Source organism: Oryx dammah, unplaced genomic scaffold (assembly GCF_014754425.2).
Source record: "Oryx dammah isolate SB20612 unplaced genomic scaffold, SCBI_Odam_1.1 HiC_scaffold_12, whole genome shotgun sequence".
Classification (NCBI taxonomy): domain Eukaryota; kingdom Metazoa; phylum Chordata; class Mammalia; order Artiodactyla; family Bovidae; genus Oryx; species Oryx dammah.
The window spans coordinates 43,718,865-43,733,935 of NW_024070196.1; the positions used below are offsets into that span (position 1 = coordinate 43,718,865).

The 15,071-nt window shown below is 45.9% G+C and overlaps 1 pseudogene; it reads right to left on the reverse strand.

Moving 5' to 3' along the window:
* Positions 1-5,909: 5,909 nt before the first annotated feature.
* LOC120871381 lies at positions 5,910-11,886 on the reverse strand (annotated as a pseudogene).
* Positions 11,887-15,071: the final 3,185 nt, after the last annotated feature.

Consider the following 15,071-nt stretch of genomic DNA (forward strand, 5'->3'; position numbering starts at 1 on the left):
AATTTGGATTACTGTGATGATGAGTGGTTTGCCTTTAAAAACAAACCAAGATCATTCTGTTGTTTTTGAGGTTACCCCCGAGTATTGCATTTTGGATTCTTTCATTGATTATGAAGACTACTCCATTTCTTATAAGGGATTCTGACCCACAGTAGTCGATATAATAATGGTCATCTCAACTACATTCGTCCATTCCTGTCCATTTTAGTTTATTGATTTTTAAGATGTTGATGTTCAATCTTGATGTGTCCTGCTTGACCACATCCAATTTACCTTGATTCATGGACCTAACAATCCTGGTTCCTCTTTAAGATTGTTCTTTACACCATTGGACTTTACTTTTACCACCAGACACACCCACAACTAAGTGTCATTTCTGCTTTGGACCAGCCACTTCATTCTTTCTGGTTGTTGTTATTCAGTCTCTAAGCCACGTCAAACTCTTTGCAATGTCATAGCTTACAACACTTCAGGATCCTCTGTCCTCCACTATCTCCTGGAGTTTGCTCTAATTCATGTCCATTGAGTTGGTGATGCTATCTAACCAGCTCTTCCTCTGCCACTCCCTTCTCCTTTTGCCTTCAATCTTTCCCAGCATCAGGGTCTTTTCCAATGAGCTCTTCACATCAAATAGCCAAAGTATTGCAGCTCCCAACTTCAGCAACAGTCTTTCTAATGAAAATTCAGGGTTGATTTCCTTTATGATTGACTGGAGGAGGAAAAGGCAACACACTCCAATATTCTTGCCTGGAGAACTCCATGGACAGTAGAAAAGGCAAAAAGATTTTTTCTGGCGCTATTAGTAATTGCCTTCTTATCTTCTCCTGTAGCACACTGGATATCTTCTGGCCTGGGAGTCTCATCTTCCAGTGTCATAGCTTTTTGCTTTTCATACTGTCCATGGGGTTCTCAAAGCAAGAATACTGGAGTGGGTTGTCATTTCCTCCTCTGGTGTACCACGTTTTATCAGAACTCTTCACTATGACTCATCCATTTTGGGTGTCCCTGCACAGCGTGGCTCATAGCTTCACTGAGTTATGCAAGCCCCTTCAGCATAACAAGGCTGTAATCCATGAAGGGGACCAATCCTTTTACCACTCCCCAAACCTTTTGATGGGCTCCAAAATCACTGCAGATGGTGACTGCAGCCAAGAAATCAGAGGATGCTTGCTCCTTGGAAGAAAAGCTATGACAAACCTAGGCAGCATATTAAAAAGCAGAGACATTACTTTGCCAACAAAAGTCCACATAGTCAAGAGCTATGGTTTTTCCAGTATGTACAGATGTGAGAACTAAACAATAAAAAAAAAAGCTGAGTGCCAAAGAATTGATGCCTTAGAACTGTAGTGCTGGAGAAGACTCTTAAGAATCCCTTGGACAGCAAGGATATCAAACCAGTCAATCCTAAAGGAAATCAATACTGAATATTCATTGGAAGTAGCCAAGCGTTCTGGGAAACAAACTCACTCAGAAGGACAATGCAGATATTAGAGTGCAATTTATTATACTGGCAGGCCCAAGGCAGAGTCTCCTCTTAGCCAAGGACCCTGACCAGTTTTTGTGAAAACCTTATATACCCTAAGTGTACGTGCTCAAACCCACCTCCCCAAATTCCTTGAAACTAGTCCGGACAAGGTAAAAGAGAGATACCATCAAAGTTAACCCATGATTCATGTGTCATAAGCCCAGATAGTTAAACAGCGGACATTTATCAATAGGCCTGTAGTCATACCCCGATAAACATAATGGGATTTATGACTTTGTTCTGTTACAGAGATAATTAGCATATTATTTTAGGCATCGGAGAGTCTAGGTACAAGTCCTGAGGCTCCTTCATCCAGGGGGTCTGGTTTTCCATTGGTATGTCATTTCCATATCTAAGCATATAGCTCAAAGTCCACAGTCCAGCTCAATATCAAATACTGCTTTCAAGATGGAGCCTGTTCTGTTTGTTTCCTCCTTCAAAAGGACTGATGCTGAAGCTGAAGTTCCAATACTTTGGCCACCTGGTGGGAAGTGCCAACTCTTGGAAAAGACCCTGATGTGGGAAGGATAGAAGGCAAGAGGAGAAGGGGATGACAGAGGATGAGATGGTTGAATGGCATCACTAACTCAATGGACATGAGTTTGAGCAAACTCCAGGAAATGGTGAAGGACAGGGAAGCCTGGCATGCTGCAGTCCATGGTATCGCAAAGAGGTGGACTTGACTGAGCAACTGAACAACAACAAACCTTCCCTATTTATCTTAAGAGGCTTGTAAATATTAAACAAAGGGGAAGCAAAGTCATCTTAAGGGGAGCTTGCTTGTGCCTTTGAGATGCAAATGTCCCACCTGGCCTTCTCAGGAACTCTTACCTCTGTCATCTTTTTAAAATGCAAATTTTGAAAAGAGGGTGAAGTAATTTAGAAATTGACTCATCAAAGTTAAATAGAAATCATAAGTATATATTTATCTATCTAGACAAGTGAGTTTTATTTGTTCTATCTGCCAGAAACCTAATTTTAATCCACCTTCTTTTGTAAACTGATGGATTTTACATTGCTTTACCTGACTATAAGGCTGACATTTTAAAACAAGAACTAGCCTGGGTTCCAATAAATAATTGCTACCTCATGTCTAAAGAAATTCCAAAAAAATAAAATAAAATAAAACAAGAACTATGAGGTCTGTTTGTATGTTTATATATGTCCTTGTCTTTGGATAACATTGCTGAAGTTAATTTGTAAATTAGCCCTATTTAATTGACCTAAAGAAAAGTAAGCATTTATAAAGCAGACAATTCTAAATACAAGAGAAATTAAGCTAAATGAATTTTCAGTTCAGTTCAGTTCAGTCGCTCAGTCGTGTCCGACTCTTTGCAATCCCATGAATCGCAGCACCCCAGGCCTCCCTGTCCATCACCAACTCCCAGAGTTCACTCAGACTCACGTCCATCTAGTCAGTGATGCCATCCAGCCATCTCATCCTCTGTCGTCCCCTTCTCCTCCGGCCCCAATCCCTCCCAGAATCAGAGTCTTTTCCAATGAGTCAACTCTTCGCATGAGGTGGCCAAAGTACATAAACTGGGAAACGTACATTATTAAATTAATACATGGTATTAATGTTCAAGTTTGTTGATCTAATTAATAAAGACATGTCTTCAGAGTTGTCAACATTAAGTATAATACTTTTACTGCACCTAGGTTTAATAAAAATTAAATGAAATCTGATTATATCTTTTGCAAATTTGTCAGAGAGAAAAAAACCTGATATGGTAAAACTTTAAAAGTGAACAAGATAAGAGCTTTTAGGTAAATTCCATAGGAATAATTGTGTTCTCAAATAATCTAAAACAATCTCTCCAGATTTTGTTAACTATTACTTGCCTCTTGGTTTTCACTAGAAATTAAGGTTTTTAAGAGTTGGGGATTCTAATTTAAATATGCAATTAAAGCTACTAAAAATAATAAAACATTTCATTATACAGTAGGAAAATGGGATATGTTTTGGGTAAAAAAGGAATTTTATACATAGTCAGGCTAAGATTAGATTACACTCAACTTGGTAAATAGATTTTGTTATTAATAGTAGACTGATGCAGGACCAGACTTGGTCCCTCTTTGCTAAGAGAACAAGTTTCCTTAGAATGCTGTGTCTGATAACAGATTGTTTGAACTATATTGCCTTTAACTGATTTATATTTGTTCTTAAATACTCTATATGACCAAATTTTTTTAAAAACTTTTTTTTAATATTTCTTACAAACTGCTATCAAATTCTAATTAAAGATATGTTGGGGGAGAGTATAATTTCCTCAGTTCTGTCTCACCACAGCAAAGATTTGAAACAGCGGTCCAGTGTCACAGCTTGGTTACAGCTCAGAGTTTTATTTGGCAGGCAAGGAAAGTACACCCCCGAGGTGTGAAAGCAGACTGACCCCATAGGAGTGGCCCCAATCCATCTTGGCTTCCTCCTTTTATATGTTTGTCTCCTTCCCCTTGAGCCTGCCCTATGAAAATTGGGCTAGCCAAGAAGGGGGTGTGTTTGTTTCACCTGAAGGTCTCACGCCAGTCTGCAGATTTTTTGTTCCACTTTCACAGGTTTTCCAGTCTGTCTTTTAGTCACCGCCATTTTGAACTCATTTTTCCTATACTAACTACCTGACAGTTCTTTTGACTTCAGCTAGCTTTGGGATGCTTCAGAGAGCTCCTGAGGCATCTCAGGGGGAAAAAAAATTATATAGATATAGAATTGACTATAATTTCTTGGTATGTTAAGTTGCACAGAAAGCATTGTCAAATGAATGATAAGCCTCTTCAGATTATGCAATATGAATAAATGTTATTAATATGTACACTAGAAATTAAAGTTCCTGATATTTGTATATGTCCTGGTATAATGTTATAATTTTAGCTGTTATCTTAAAATGTTGCATGTCACAACTTGGATAAGCTTCTTTGCCAAGAAGAATTGTAATCAGATCTTAACCTTTGCCTTTTAAAGACTTTTATCATCCACAGGCAGCTAAGCTGATGCTTTGCAAAACTGCCATATCTTCAAAAAGAGTCACAGAGGACTTCATTGCCTGTCCAGTAAATAAGAATCCACTTACTAATGTAGGGTCATAGGTTTGATTACTGGTTCAAGAAGATTCCACATAAGGTAGACCAACTAAGCCCATGTGCCCCACTTCTCAGCCCACACACCTAGAACCTGTGCTCTGCAATAAGAGAAGCCACCAGAACCAGAGAAAGCACAGCAATTAAAACCCAAAGCAGCCAAAAATAAACAAACAAGCAAATAAATTTTTAAAAAAGAAGGGTCATTGAAAGGATATTTCTGGTAACTTTTAAATCATACTGCTAAACTAGGCAAGATATTTTAAAAGTCTAATGGAAACTCTGATTTCATAAAACTGTCCAAAAAAAAAAAAACCTAATTATATAGGACTAAGTAAGCTGATAAATATAGTTGAAAAACAATTTTTTTGGGGGGGGGCCTAAAATATTACTGGTTTTTAATCTGTGCTTATCAAGACTTGTTGACAAAACTCAGCCTCTACTCACTGGTGCCGAATAGAAACAAGAGAGTTTTGGGTGAAGTAGAAAAAAGTAGCTTTTATTGCTTTAAGCCAGGCAAAGGGGTTCACAACAGGCTAATGACCTCAAGACTGTGTGATCGACCTGGAGGGGCTAGTGAGGAGTTTTATAGTGTTCACAGAGCAGGGTATAAACAACCCATGTTCAATCCTCGGATTGGATGGCATCAAGGTAAAGTTTGAAGCATCATCAACCTTCCGATTTCAACCTGTCTAGGTTTACAGTGTTGCAGTTGGGAGAGAGTCTGCTTCCTGTAAAAACAACTTGGGCATTTGTGTCAGGCCTTTATCTGTATCTTTTAGGGAACTTAGAGTTGGGTAATTCTTCTATGTTCCCGAATTATAGTCTAAATTGTTACCAGTTCCACAGCTCAACAGTTATTCTTTGTTTCCACATCTTCACATTTCCCACTTGTTAACTCTTGAATCAGCCTTAACTCCAAAAAAACAAGAAAATGGGGCTTATACATGGTTTCACTCCTCCCGGATAGGGAAGACTGCTGCGCTGTCCTGCTTGCCTTCTACCACACATGGTGGGGTGTCGCTCAAGGGCTTCACTTCACATATGTAAGATCCCCCATCCATTAAACCACTGATGTCTCTGTGGCCATCTCTGACTCCAGGCTTTTTCTCTTGTCTTGAGGCTGGGCAAGCACAGGGCATGCAGGCCTGCAGGTGAAGCCCAACAATTTGTTTACCAAACATTTGCTTTTCCATCTGCATGGGAATTGCCTTCCTCCCCTTTGAGGTCCCAAACCACTATCCCCCACACTTCCTCTTTTGTCTTTAGCTGAAGGTGATGTTTAATGAGAAGGTCTGAGCCACCACGGTCACTGCCACTGCTGTACCTGCTGCTGGATATCAGGAGAGTTGTGTTTGTGCACGTGTTGCATCAAGTACGTTTCCAACACATAGGGTGCAGAGAGTGCACCTTGGGCTACTTCACTGTGTGGACAGGTGCCCCTCCAGTGGGGTTGCGACTGTGTACACCTGGTGACAGTTGTGGCACCCGAGGGGTTTAGCTTTGTTGTGTTGCAGCCTGCGGGGTTACAGGTTGGAGTTGTGTGAGGCTTTCTCACAGCCTGGGTATGCACATTTGTACAGCTTGTCCGTGGTGTGGATTTGGGTGTGCTGCTGGAGGTGAGAGAGCTGGCAGAAGGATTTCCCACTGAAATTACAACTGAGGTGGCTTGGCCCCTGAGTAGATTCAGATGTGCTGGGCTGAGTGGGAGCTATTGGCAAAGGTCTTGAAACAGGGTGGGCACTTGTGGGACTTGGCCCCAGTGTGTGACTTGGAGTGGATCTGCATCTCTGACCTGAGTAGAAAGTCAGGGAGCACATCCATCACCTGAAGGTCTTGCTGTCTTTCTAATGACCATCCTCATCCTTAGGGGAAAGGACATATGGGTCATTCATCTTAGGCAGCCCTGATTCCAGCACCTGGTTCTTCTTTCAGCCCCAGAGGCAGCCACGGTGCCAGCTCCACCACCACCTCCTTCCTCTGCTGGGGTCAACACTACCTTCTTAGAGAGGTCAGGGACTACCTGCAGGGCTTGTGAGCTGGGGCAACAGCTAAGACAGTCATGAGAGCTAAAATGGGGAAGGTCTGAGCCGACGAGGCTGTGCTCACAAGGGAGTCTGAGAGGGACGTGATAACCAAATCAGGACACTTGATTGACTCACTTCTCTTCTCCACCTCTGAGAACAGGAGACTCCAGCGGTCATCAGATCTGTTGATGCCACAGGGACCACCATAATGTTCTGTGTAATGGACACTTGGCTGGTCTGTCTTGGATTCTGTGGCATCAGCTGGTCTGACTTTGATTCTGTGTCTATGCTGATGCCCAAGAGCAGGGACACCAAGGCAGGCACTGTCAGCAAGGTGGGGTGAGGGGGCAGAGCCAGCCCACAAGCCTTCTCTGGCAACAGCTGATCCTGCATCTTGTTAATGAAGATCATGTTCTCAGTCTGTCCTGAGGCCCATGCCAGGCCCCCCAGGCTTCACAGCTGCCACAGCAGTAGTAGCCACAGTCACCAAACTAACAGTCCCCTGGGGCAGTCTTGCAAGGTGGGAATGTGAGGACAGCAACCCCAACCCTCCATTCCAGTGTTCCTTTGACTTAAACCCCTATAAGATAGTGGAGCATCATAAGGACGTCTGCCTCACTGTCACCTGCAGCCCCACCCAGATGGCGCACCTGGCAAGCTTATAGGGACCTTGCTGCTGTCCACTGGGAAGAAGGGAAGGAAGTCCTTGCCCCTTCTTTCCCCATCTCCTCTTGGTGGGAAAAGTCCTCTTCTTCTTGACAGACCATGGCTCCATCTCCCTGGGCCACAGGCACAGGCTTGGTTCACAGGATACCATCCTTCTTCCCAACTCCTCTTTGGAAGGAACGTCAGCCCTCCTGATGGGCAGAGTTCTGAGCTGGTGTTGTAATCCAGGAACCTCTCCACCTAAGCAAAGGTTTTAAAATTGGGGGCTGGTGCTCAGGGAAGGGGTTCACTAATGACCTCACAGAGACATTTCCAGCATGGGCACTAACTCTCTCCTTACCCTTATAAAGCTCCAAACTCGGGCTGAGAAAGGACTAGAGGCTGGTCCTCCCAGATGTCAGATAAGAGGGAGCCCTAACTGCAAGCAGCCTCCCGTTCTATTCTTGCTAGCAAAAAGAATAGAGGTTCCTCCAGTACCCCCATCCTGGGAGCCGTTGTCCTCCCCTCATGATCTCACTTCACTTCCTACCTAATGCTGGAAGGAGATGGGGAGTCCGTTGCCCTTTATCTGTAAAGGGGCAAAGGCTTAGACGTGATTGCAGGAGATCCCCAAAACGGTCGAGGGGGCTTAGAAATGTGGGTTATGGTTTTCCTTGGAGCTTCTCCCCTTCTCTGTCAGCTGAAGCCCTGTACTCTATCTCCCCATTCCCAATTCAAGGAGCTGTGGGTTCTTTGTGAAACTGCACAAGAGGCGCTGGAGAAAAGGGGGAGTTTAGGGGAAATGCGATGACTGGACTTACCTTCCTAAGCCCCACAGTCAGTCACCAGACAGATTTATATATAAAAATTAATATATGTATATATACCCATTCATATGGCCACCTCTGTTGTAACCATTTCTGTGTTTATAAATGCATTATCTCTGAAAAAAAAAAGAAAAGGTGAGGTTTTAGAGCATTTTGGAGAGTTACACAGTTTTCTTGGGTCTCTCCCAAGTATATCTGTTATTAAACCTTTATGTGACCTTCTCCTGTTAATGTTTTCATATCAACTTAAATCTAAGGCCAGCCAGAAGAGGTGGAGGGAAATTCCTTCCTCCACATCAGCCAGACTTCCAAACTCTTCCTTAGCTCTCTGATCTACAAGTTCCTCTCCCACCACCAGAATCCCTGTCTCCCTCGCCTGTGCTGCAGTCAGTCCCCCTTTAATCTCTGTTCTCAGAAGCAACCTTCCATGAAACCATGTCCCCTAAAACTGAGCTCCCATGCCAAGTTCATGACTAACCTCTCTATCCAAAACTTCACCCACTTTCTTGTCCCCTCTGACCTCAACCCTGTGCCCACTGAACACTCACCCCAGGGTCAGATGACTAGCAGTGCTGTTGCAGGTTTCATCATTAACATACAAAGTCAGGTTGTTTCTCCAGAGCAAGGTGAGCTCACCTACACCCGAGCCATGGACCACTTGGCCAGAGGGTTGCAAACCCAGAGACATTCTGACCTTCAAAATTATGATTAAGAAACATCACAAGATGACAATTAACTCCAACCTCTTCATCTCCTCTCTGCTAGCTGTTTTGCCTCTGAAGACACGAAAACCGGTGAAACACACAAACATTAAAAATGGCAATTATGAGGGCTGTTTCCTCTAAGACTATCTGGGTCTTCTTTTCCTTCCTGCCTGCATTCTCTCTTTCCTAACTAGGAACTACACGTGTCTGCTCTTTGATACTCAGGAAAGGCCAAGGAGAATAAACGTTTCTCTACAAACAAGAAATGGGGGACAGAGAGGGTCTTTTGTACCTGGGAGGGCCCTGCAGAGTCCTGTTTGGTTTCAACCTCCCCTCCTGCTTTCTTTGATCCTTCTCAGTCCTAAGGGGAGCACAGATGGGACAAGAAAAGGAAGAAGAAAGGGTAGAAAGGGGGGTCATAAACTCAGCAGAGGAACTCAGTTTGGGGGAACTCGATTCCGAAGCTTGATTTAATCACGTTGCCTTCCTACCATGAGTCCAGGGCTGAGCCAGGGGCAGGAGGGACAGCAGAATATTGCCTTCTCCCCAAAACTATCAACTTTCTGGAGACTCTCAGACATGTGATTCCCAGAGAACAGATACTACAGGAAGGAGGCAGATGACTACATTGTGATTTGAATATCAGAGCTACGGAAACTCAGAAAAGGGAGTGGTCAGGATTGACGGGAGCAGCGGGAAACCTAACAAAGGACCTCACCCAGGTGCCTGAAGTTAACATCAACAGTGATAAGTGTCTTGAGAGCCTGCTCCCTTGACACAAAGTGGTGAGGAAGCCCTTGACCTCTGTGATCTGTTTCCACAAAACCCATGACCCGTCTAATCGTGAGAGAAACTCCAAGTAAATCCCAGTATGGGACAGCCTCAAAGGACCTGCCCAGTCCTCCTCCACAGGGTCATGGGCATCAAAACAAAGGGAGTCTCGAAAACTGTACAAGCCCAGAAAAGCCTGAACAGACACGATGACCGCATGTCATGTGGTGCCCTGGATGGGATCCTGGAACATAAAAAGGTACAAGGAAGGGAACTTGAATAAAATATGGATTGCAGTTCAAAATAATGTATCAGTATGTGCTCATCAACGGCAACAATTCTGTAGAAAACCAGAAAGAGAAGAAAAATTAAAGTCAAATAAGAGAAATCCACTGCTTCAAATTGGAGACCTAGACAATAATGATGATTTACTCATAAAAACGATGGTTTCCTGGTAAAAACACACATTAACAAAGGAGACCTAAAAATAAGGACAATGTAAACAGACCACAGGAGTGAAGCTACTGAGCACATACACACAAATAGATCAATTAGTACAGAAAAACTTGGGATGGTGCTTAGAAATCTTCCACTGGAAAAGACCCCAGACCACTTGGGTTCACAGTTAATAGCTGAGTGTTAAGGGACCTTTAACAAATTCTGACTGTAATAACAAAGCTTGATATGCTTACATATTTCATTTAGTGTAGGATGTCCATGTTTACAAAACAGACTCACTTTATGTAGTATTACAAATATACTGCCTATTAAACTGTGACTCTCACAACAAAAAGGAAAAGTTGTTAATGAGTTTACTTCCATTAAAACCAGAAAAAAAATTTAACATATTCTCATTTTGGTGTAAAAACCACATTTAAACTTAAATAATATTGTGAGTTTTAACACACATTTTTCAATGCGTCAACTTTTTCCAAAAGCATCAACATGAGAATACTCTTTCAAGCAAGAGCACAGGGGCACTGGCCCTCGGGGGGCTGTGGGACTGGCCTGTCCCTGTGTGCATGTACAGCTCTGCAGGAGGACCCCTGTGACAGCTTCTGTAAGAAGCGCCACTCTGCACCCTGAGGAAGAACACCTTAACCAGGGATGCTTTTGTAAAATACTGTTGACCCTTGAAAACATAGGTTTGAACTGCTCCGATATATTCCCATGTGGATTTTTTCCAGTAGGAAATAGTGAAGAACTACACAATGCTGGGAAAGATTGAGGGCAGGAGGAGAAGGGGATGACAGAGGATGAGATGGTTGGATGACATCACCGACTCAATGGACATAGGTTTGGGTGGACTCTGGGAGTTGGTGATGGACAGGGAAGCCTGGTGTGCTGGGGTAGCATAGAGTCAGACACGACTGAGCAAGTGAACTGATACTGATACTCAGTGCAAGTTGGTTGGATCTGCCAAGGCGAATCCAGGAGCAGGAGGGCAACCATAAGACTTTACTCCCTTACGACCACAGAGGGTGGTTGTCCAATCCCGACTCAAGGGTCGCCTGTGGTCCTGCTGAAATTCTAGTGAAAAGGTAAAGAGAAGCCTGGGGCAAAACACAAGGACGAAGGTCCCAGGCCCACATCCGATACCACATGTCCCACAGGAGCCACACCTGCAATCTGCCCTCCCACCCGTGTCCCTGAGCTTGAGTTGGGACAGCATTGCTGTCGGAGGGTAGCATCCTGCTCAGGTGATGACACAGAGATGTCTTGGGGCCCACGTGCCGGGGGCGTGGCTCACCACAACCACAACCACGAAGCTTCGGGTGACTTCTCACTTGGGCACCACCAAGGTCCAAGCAAGCTTCCCCCTCGTGGCTCAGATGGTAAAAGCATCTGCTTGCAATGCCAGAGACCTGGGTTCAATCCCTGGGTGGGGAAGATCCTCTGGAGAAGGAAATGGCAACCCCCTCCAGTACTCGTGCCTGGAAAATACCATGGATGGAGGAGCCTTCTAGGCTACAGTCCATGGAGTCGCAGAGTTGGATGTGACTGAGACTTCGCTTTCACTTTTCAAGGTCCAAGCATGAGAGTCCAGTGAACACCGTTGCTGGCCACACAGGACAGGCTTCCCAGTGGTTTAACCTTGCAGGGGCCCAGATTCACTTGAAGCCCCGCCTATACACACACTGACCTGGGACTCCCCAGGGGTGGCTCCAAGGGGTGGCTCCAACAGGTGGTGGCTCCATGCTAGTGTTTTTATACTGGGTTAGAGTTGATGGTCTCTGCACCTCACTTCCGTCCACACCCTCCACTCTCTGGATAGGAAGAACGCAGTCTGGGCCCTCTGGCCACACCAACATGGATGCAGCTCTGCTGACACTCCCACCACACCCCAGAGCCCCACAGGCTTACATGGGAGGGGCCGCCTATCCCAGACAGAAGGAGGGGCTTTCTCCTCCTTTCCCCTTGGGGGGCTAGAGCTGCAAGTGCCTTCTGTCCAGGTCATAGGGGACCCTGAAGCCCCCAGGGAGGTGCCCTCTAGCTCAGCACCTTTAATACTTCAGCACCTCCAACCCAGAACAGTCTCCTCCCAGCCCTCACTAAGCAGAGGATTCCAGCTCCAGACCCAAGTCCTGCAGCCAGGAGGGGTGGGGTCTTCTGCCTGGAGCCCCCAGTAAGCCTGATAGGGTTGCTCCAGGAAGGGCCATGGCATCTGGGGCCAGTAGGGAGAAGGAGGTCGCTGACAGAGACAAGAACACTACTATAGGTTGAATGATGAACCCCAGAAATTCATGTGTTGAAATCCTAACCCCCAGTACCTATGACTATGACATTATATGGAAATGAGTCAAGATGAAATCATTCAAGTTGGCCCTAACCCTAGGGGTACTGGTATAAAAAGGGGGAACCTGGACATACATATACACAGGGAAAATGCCTTGTGAGGGCTGGAGCTATGCTGTCCTAAGACAAGAACTCTTAAGAAGCTGAGCGCCCTGTATCAGATCCTCCCCTGGTGCTCTCAGGCCTTGCCAACACCTAGATTGACATCCAGCCTCCAGGACCATGAGACCAAAAATTCCTATGGTTCTAAGTCACCCAAATTGTGGAACCTTGGGCGGTTTTGTTTGTTCGGGCTGCATCACATGGCTTGTGGGATCTTAGTTCCCCACCCAGGGACTGAACTTGCATCCTACGCAGTGAGAGCTCAGAGTCCTACCTACTGCACCGCAAGGGAACTAATTCCTTGCGGTACTTTGTTACAGCAGCCCTAAGGGATGGACACCAGCACCCTCTGCTCTGTTCCTTTCTCTCCAGACCAAGGTGGGTGGTGGGAGAGGCCGACCCACTGCTGAGTGGGCCCTCTGGCCCTGACTCGCTGGGACTTCTGGACACAGCTCTCCGCTTCCGGGGACCATAGGAGGATGAGGACAAGGAGGAACAGGGGTGGCACCCTGGAGCTTGACACTGTACCCTGCACCCAATCCCCACACTTCTGGAGCTCTGAATGTCCAGGAGTAGCCAGCTCCACTCTTCACCTCCCTCCAGCCCTCTCCACCTGCCATCAGCAGTTTGGAACAGCCGCTGTGTCTTGATCTCAGTAGGGGAGACAGAGAGAAGACACTCAGCCTGGGCATGGCGTCTTACTGGTGTCCATGGCCTTTTATAGACAGGCTGGCAGGACAGACTGTGGGGCCAACATTCCTCTTCTCAGAGGGGCCTGGGGTCAAGCCAGGAAGCAGAGAGGGAAGTGGTTGAGCAGGCAGCCTGACTGGCAGGACTCTGAAGGCAGAGCCCCAAACCCCCAGGTGCTGAGTGGAAGAGGGTAGGGGGAGGAGCCTCCTGCCTTCACCCACAGATCTGACCCCACATAGGTGGCTCTCTGCAGGAGGTCCTGTCTGTCAAGGGTCAGCTCCAGACACTTTAGTCCATTTTCTCCAAAACAGACATGATACAGCTGCCAAGTCAGGGCTCTAGGACTTTCAGGATAGAGCCCAGTGTCTGCAAAGGTGGGAAGGAGGAAAATGCCATGGAGGTCCTCATGCAACCTGTTCACCACGGTCCTGCCTCTAATGTGACCAGCTGCCACACAGGTAACTCCTTGCCGGGCACCCAGGCTCTGCTGACCATAGGAGAGACCTGGACAGGCCCAGAGCTCTGCGTGTTTCCTGGGAAAGTTGAGGGGTGGCACATCCCTTAGCAGCACAGGGTGTTATGAGCCCTGACCCCCTAACCCTAAAGTATACTCACTAACTGTGCTGCCCTTTTGTGCAGAATTTGGATGAATGAAGGTGAGTGAGTCTAAAGAGTGTGCTTCATGTGGGGACAGCCTGTGTGGGTAAGAGTGGGTTAATGATGCGCGTGGAACTCAGTTATTTACACCAACCACCATGGGGTGAAGGGTAAACCATAAAGTTGAAGAGTGACTCTTGGTGATGGCGTGAACACTCTATGGGCCTGTGGGGGCAAGTTGGTGATGTTTGAGATACTAGAACTGGGAAATGAGAGTAAAGTGCTCATGAATTCTGAGAGTTAGGTAAGCAGATTAGGGAGACTAGTGAATTAGTTAATACAAACTTTGATGAGAAACAGATATTTGCATAGCTTCAAAGCACCGCCCCCTAAAATACTTACACAAAGAGAAAAGGAGTAACTATAGTGGAGAAGCTTGGCTGGGAACACTCTAACCAAGTGATGGAGATGAACACCAGCAGTGACGGGGTGAGCGAGATTCACGTGAGGCCCAGAGGATGCAGTAAGGACCAAGCATTACTTCTAGGATATCCCTTCCAAATGCACACCCCAAATTACATGGCCACTTTGGGGGACATTCTGCACAGAAACTGGTTTGTAATCCCCAAGTCAAGGTCCTGGAAGTCCAGGAGAAATCAGGGACCATCCCAGGCGGGAGGGCATTGAGAAATCTGCTGAGTAAATGCAGCACGTGTTGTGGAGTGGATGCGGATTCTTTCATTCAGGGCAATATTGGGACAACTAACTGGACTTGCTCCGGGTCTAGCAATTAGGATTGACTTCCAGATTTCGATGGAGGAGCTGTGGACATGCAGAATGCCTTACCTGAAGGGAACACACAGAAGCATTAGGGGGATGACGGGCATCTGGTCAGTAACTTATTCTCAAATGGTTCAAAGAAAATAAGATACCTGTTTTCCATTTTCAACATTTTCTTAAGTTTTTGACTGTTTCCAAATAAATGTTTTAAAACTGAAAGGCCCTAGTTTTAGGGACCTAGAAGGTGAGTAGCCGTCTGAGCTGCACATGTGTCACTCCTGACACTTGGCCCTGCGGTTCTGGGGATGACGATGGGATGGGATGGGGCTACGGGGGGGAACAGTGAGCGTGGGGGCCCTAGGGCTGTGGGGGCTGAACACAGGCACTCTCAGCTGAGACGTCCCCTCCAGGGAAGCTCACAGGGTCTCTTCAAGTGTCCCTGGTTCTCAGCAGCTCCCCACTTCACCCCACTTCCAGCAACTACCTGGAAGTGCCCCTTTATTCCTCTGCCTCCTCACTATCCTGTGAGCCC